We start from the raw sequence: 6,883 nt of genomic DNA on the forward strand, positions 1-6,883 counted from the left end.
CCCACCTTCTCCATCCCTCTCTCTCTCTCTCTCTCTCTCTCTCTCTCTCTCTCTCTAAGTGATGTTGACATTATAGCGTTATTCTCATTAGAGGGTCTGGGGATGTGTGTGTGTGTGTGTGTGTGTGTAGTGGTAACCTGGTGTGCTGGGCTGACTGGGACTGTGTAATGTAGGAGTCATTATAATGCAGGCTAGGCAGTGAGTCTGCAGGAGGACAGAGACTGCCTGGGTGCTGCTGTGTTAATGAGACAGCTCTGCTGGGATGGGGAGAACACACACAGAGCCACTCCAGCCCAGAGACGTCTGCCCAGCCCACCCGCCCTCCCATAGGTAATCCACTAAATGAAAAGCAGACCGCATGCTAGTCATTGTTGCACCGAGGGGGGAGAGGTACTGTAGTCTGTAGAACGTTGCTATGTTGTATTTCAACACACTTCCTGTGTTCTTGTTTGAGGGGTAAGATGAGCCTAGGGGGGGCGGGGGGAGGGGGGAGAGGTATGTCCAGTCTCTCTCCCCTGATGCTCTTTAGTGTTTAATTATCCTTGAATAGAGAGCCTTACACAATGCTGTCACAAACAAAGGGAAAAGAATCAATGATTTTGATTCTTGCCCTGAGCGATCTCTCTTTTTTTCATCGAGGACACACCGGCATCACAGGGACATCTGGGGCACATCATTACAGGGCTCATTTAGGGCCTCGTTTGGCCACCTGCAGGTTTTAGATGGAACATTGAGAATGATCTGCTTAATGTGTGAATAACTCCAGTCCACACATTGCTGTGCAATGAGCAAGAAACCGCAGTGTCCCTGAAAGTGCTCTGTCATCTCTGTTCCAGGTCCACATCTACATCATCAGCCATTCACTATCAAACTGGCCCAAGCTGTGAATCTCAGCCAATAGCCTTTCCAGATGTTCTCCCTTGTATTTCATTGAATCCAACACCTCTTCAGGCCACTGTCCAGCCATAAATCAGAGGCCTGCTGGAGGAGGGGGGGAAGAGGGGATGTGGCTGAATGCATAAGTCACATTCTGACTTCATGAGCTCAGTGTGGATATCTCCAGGACACAAGTGAAACAATTAGCTGTTACCTTAACCCCTGAGGCTGCAGAGTCTCTTAAAGGGTTTTAGTACCCCCTTTATTGCCCCGAAGCCCCACCTCAAAGCCATGGGGACAGCAGAGCTTTATAAGAACTATTTGGTTTTATATGGTATTCTTGGATGACAGTGGGCCACGAGTCACAGCGCAGTGTTAGATACAGTTCACAGCTCTATTTGTTGCTGCATTTTCTAATGTTTGAATTTGGTTTGGCTGCACAAGTCTTGTTTAACAACAAGCTGACCTGTCAACTGCACAAATTGAGAATGATTGTGTAGATCGCAATTTCATTGCAATTAGCAATTCACAGCAATTCATACTACTATTGCCCCAGTACGTTTTCAGCAAATTATGAAAAAGATGATGGCACAGCTTCAATCCTAAATTGCAAGTTAATTATGTTTAGCTAAGCTCATATGATGACCTTGAATGGCCTGCCCTAAAATCTGAGATCACAAAATCGCACAACTTCAACATGGTTATCATTTCCCATCACCATTGCTCTCCAAGTGCCATCAGGTCGCCTACCCCTATGGGAAATCACAGCCTACTAAATATGTCACGTTGGTAAAGGTATGATCTCTCAAAGTCCCATTATTTCCCATTTTATAAATGGTCAGCCGTCATTGGTGGGTCTGAGCCCCTTCAATCTGCAATCCATCTGCAGTTGGGCTCAGGCAGGGTAAATGAGCAGATCCATAACCCTACAGTACCTGCGCTGGCAAGATCATCTGACATCATGAGCAGAATGAGCGATTTAATGTCAGGCCACAGTTTATCTTTTTATGAGAGGTTTTTATTTGCCTTGGATATCTCAATGGCATGAGAGATTTGACAGGGCTGGAAAAAAAGCACACAGACAACTATTTGTTCTCAGACCTTGAGCTCTCCAGGCTGTTATGAATTATCAACTGGGAAAAACTCTCTGATATGGATGCAAAAGTTTATGATGCATTGCTCACACACTGTAAGACATTCCCCGAATAGTTCCCCACTCTCTATATGTGACTGGCTGAGTGTGGTGAAGTCCATATGGCTGGGTGGGTGAGTATTTAAGACCACAGGTCCTACTCCCACACAAAGGGCCTCCATAAGTGTTATTCTGCAGTGTGAGAAACTCCTCCCCTTGTTTCAATGGATGGATGCATGTTGTGTGCTTTAGACCACAGCATCCCTATATAACAAATCATTCACTTAAGGACAGGGTGTCCCAAATACTGCAGTTTTTATTGTCAGCTTCCTTTCCTTGACAGCTTTCCTTTTGGCTAAAAGGCTCTCTTGAGGGAAAGGATATTAGAAGGAAGAGTATAAATATTGGGACACAGCCAATGTGTCCAATGACTCAGGGACAGTGAATGCCAACCTCTTTGAAGACTCATGTTTCTCCTCCCAAGTCCCAGGTGCTCCACATAATGGCCTTGAGGTCCCCACGATGGCGAAGAATGATGCCACTCAAGTGACGCCTCCTCCAAAGCCAAGAACAAAGCCTCAGAGCAGCTGCATACTCTGTCAGAAGACCATCTCTTTATTTATTCAAAACAAATTGCTTGCACATGTTCCACATGGCCTTACCCTCAAGGTTAAAGCACTTCCCACTCATAGCCGTGCCTGAGGAGGGATGGAGGGATGGAGGGATGGAGGGATGGAGGGTGAGAGAGAGGATAGTCGGCAAAGTGATAGATTTGCTCAGTGCTCTCTGGTGTGGCGTCTATACAGTGGTGGCTCTCATTTCCAATCCACACCTCAGAACAGAGGGTCAGACAACGGGGGGAAATTGGTTCCAGAGACGTCCATGTGTGATGTTCCATTGATTCTTGGCCTGTTTGTGATCACACCTTTAAATCCAAATTAAAATCAAATCCGAAATAACATGAGGCAACACTCTCACATGGCGAGCAATTACTATCAATGTCGTCCGCACGGGTTGAGCTGCTCTGAGCAATGGGAAGTTCAGAGGGTGATGCCTTCTTTATTTCCATATCAAAGGCAGAGCTCTTGGTTTCATATCTATCGTACGCTATACCTCAAAGTTCTGCTGCTGAGTGGCATATCCTGATAAATGAGGAAACTAATTGGAGGGGTTAAGTCTGGGGTTGTGTGAGGCTGTTGGAGCCAGAGGTTTCCTGACACGTGCTGATATCCTGTCACCAGTGTCTGCCATGGGGACCTGTAAGGATGTGCAGAGGTGGTTGCAGACAGTAGACTGGGCGACAGTGCTCCCTAACTCACAACCACCATATGTGATGATGAAGCCTGCTAGAACCATCCATATTTATCATGGGTCTTGTAAATGTCAACACGGGAACTCTTCTAGACATGCACAATATAGGAAGAGGGAAACCCAAACAAAACTATCTTACAGCCTTCATTCCATTGCACAACCTTATACCCCAGCAATAACTCTATGTTGCTTAGGCTTGAACCAAAGTTCTGTTTGTGCTATAACCTTAACCATTGACCTTTTGATATTTCAAACAAATCACCACTGTATCAACATTAAAACATTGGTTGGCTTCCAATTTCAAAGATAGCTTTCAGAAATGGCAAAGTCAATGGCACAGTGTTAACACAACAGCCAAAGACTCCCAACATTAACAATAACAAACACACTTTTATTGTACTTCCGAGTTCTGTTCCAGGAAAGTTTTTTTATTGCATCTCAGATCATTGGCACTGTCTGTTATAAAACTCTTTTCATATTTAATATAATGTATTGATAGCAACAGCCATTCATGAAAACTTGGCAATTGAACACTTGGCAATTGAACATTTGTCTCTTAAACTTGGGCCTGCTCTTCAGGGAATGGTATATCCACACGTGTTCCGTTCCATGACATTCCCCCTCGCTTCTTAACAAGCTCGCAGAGACACATAAAGCCCTCCTCGTGGACCCAGGGACCAAGGCAGCTCCAGCTCTTTCATCCTGCTACTCAGAAGATTTCACAGAAATGCCCACAACAAAAATCACAAAGCAATACTAGAGCATTCTATTGTTTAGATACTGATGAAGTCCTATAATGTACAGCTACAATAAATGTATTTTGCCAGGACTTAAATAGGACTAAAATATGTGTTTTTTCATCAATAACTGAGTGTTGACAGTTGAGAACGTGATCTTCAAGGGAGATACTGAATCCAATTGGTGATCTAATCTCTTTGATGTCATTATGCACATACCTTTATTGTATTGTGAAACATTAGAATAAGAAGAATAGAATGATTCGAATAAACATGTTGATTGTCGTCTTTGTTTTTGAAACAGGGATCTGTTAGAAATGGGTTTCTGACAAACAAACAAATGCCTGGCTTTCACAAAGCTCCTTAGAGGATCATGGTGCTTAAACATGAACAATGAAACAGAAAGCATAAAAGGGAGAGACAAATCCCCTCTGTGGCGTGTGCTCTCACCATCTCCATCAACTTGAAAGGGCTGTTTGAAATTGAAAAAAGAAGAAAATAGATATATCCCTGAATTTAAAGTGGAATTACTTGAACCTCAGCAAGAAAATATATCTGTCCCGTCCTAATCTTGCTCTGACATGTAAACAAACAGCCTAGCACTCAAATAACATCCGCCACTCACTCTGGGTGTTTTCTGAGCATTGCTGCCGTCTTTCATTTAAACTACACTCTGCCATACTTTACATTCTACCTTACAGTAGTCACAACACTCTGCTGGGACATTGAATTGTGGTGTTCTCTCCTCCTCATGGTGAGTTCCTTGTGGCCAGTTTTTTATGACTGCGTGCAGCGTGGAGAGGTGATAGCATGTCGTGGGCTCTCCAGTCTCCGTGGCTCCATGGCTCCATGGCTCCAGACTGGGCTCCAGTCATCTGTATCTAAATGAGCTTCTTACTGGATGGTGCTCCTCTCACCGAGGTGTTGGAATAAGCTCTCCCCTTCGGACAAAACAATTCAATGTGCCAGGGGACAAATATTCTCTCTTTTACGGCAAAACTTATATAAGCACACATGCGCCAGAATAAATGGTTTTCTAGGACAATTTAATGTAGGCCTATGCCTGCCTGTTATGATTTGATCAGAAGCATATGTGTGGAATACCTATGATGCTATATAAAGCCATAGCTGAAAAGTGGAATAATGTATGAGTTTTTTTCTCTTCAATCATAGAACGGATATAAGTCATTTGCTTGAAAGATGTCAACCCGAGCCATGTGCTCCCCTTAAAACAGACGTATTATGTTAATGTTTCGATATTGGTTCTGTAGAGTGGTTTGAATTACTTGAGCTCCATCAACATCATACTGTAAATCATTAATGACAAATGACAATCATGTATGGCATTTGTTTGAATAGACTGTATTTTGATACCACATCATCATTTCAAGCTGAAGTCTTTTCTCACGTTAGACTTGGTCTCTTCCATCTGAGTGGGCTTCAGCTGCACCGTTCTCCATTCCCAGTGTATTGTGCAGGCGTCATAGCCGAGGCCACACTGCCCTCATAAACACATCCAGAAGGGAGTGATTATTTCTCAAGATGTGGATATCTGGGACTTGCCAGTTCATGCCTCTTTAAGGGTATTTTGGCATGGTGGCCTGTTTTGCCTCACAGTGCTTTTGTTCCTATATCACTGGGGAGATGCTTGTCCCAGCCATTCAGCGGGAGTGTGTCTTTGTCACCTCAAACACACGGACTGGGACGGGAGACTGCTCTGTGGGCTGCTCTGTTTGTCTCTCAGCTAATGAAATGCACCATATCAAATGTCCCCAAATTAGTAACAGTATTGCGGGTCATAAAAACTGGCATCGGCCTAATCCACAGTGACACAGTGATGCCCACATTCTTTCAGTCTGCAACATCATGGATTCATTTTCATCTAATATGGGGCTTAGAAAAGCTGTGTTCAAGGATTTTTGAGAGGGACAATTTGTCCCCAGATTGTGAAATTTTAAGATGTAATAAATCAAGACGTTGTGAGTGGAGATTACGGGTAGTGAGACTGAGAAGGAAAGGGATTTGGAAATGAGATAAAAATGTGTGGTTTTTATTTTCCCGTATCTTAGAAAGTTCTTCCATGAGGTTTCAACAGTTTCTAGTTGCACTGATAAGAGATACTACAGTATGAGCTACAGTAGTGATTATGTGCCCTAGACCATGTAAGAAGTAAATATCAAAGAATATGTTTGTTGTATGTTGTTCTTCTTGCATTCAATCTTTCATTGAAACACTTGAATTTGGGGAGAAGATGCCTCAAGTGATGCAGTATGTATCATAGTAAATTACTGTACTCCAGCATGTTTTTTCTCAACATGATCATCAACCTGATTCTCAGTGTAGCCAGACTGAGTTACGCAATGAACACCCCTCACAAACCAGCTCATCTCTAAATACCTATCATTTTAATTATGTTGTAGAAATACCACTGGCACTTTTCCAAGACTTCTACAGTATGTTCACAATCAGTCACACAAGATCAGGCTTGGCCGACAAATGTTTATTTTCCCAAATACTATATGAAACCCTGAGGATATTATGCACTTTATCTCTGACTTCAAAGGCTCTTCTGGGAATCGATTGAGTCATGCCACAGTTCCTAAACAGAAATAGAGGAGCTTTACTTATCATGAGAACTACTATTTCTCAAACACAGAGATAAAGGCACATAGCAAAATAATAGTACATCAAACTTATATAGAGCTTTTCTAAGACCCAAAGACGCTTAAGGACAACAGCAAACAATAATTATGTACCGTATAACTATTGAGCATATTTTATAATTGTGTTATCTCATGAATTCCAGCCAAAACATACATGACACAGT

This window comes from Nansenia antarctica (genome assembly GCF_963989245.1).
Source record: "Nansenia antarctica genome assembly, chromosome: 7".
Lineage (NCBI taxonomy): Eukaryota > Metazoa > Chordata > Actinopteri > Argentiniformes > Microstomatidae > Nansenia > Nansenia antarctica.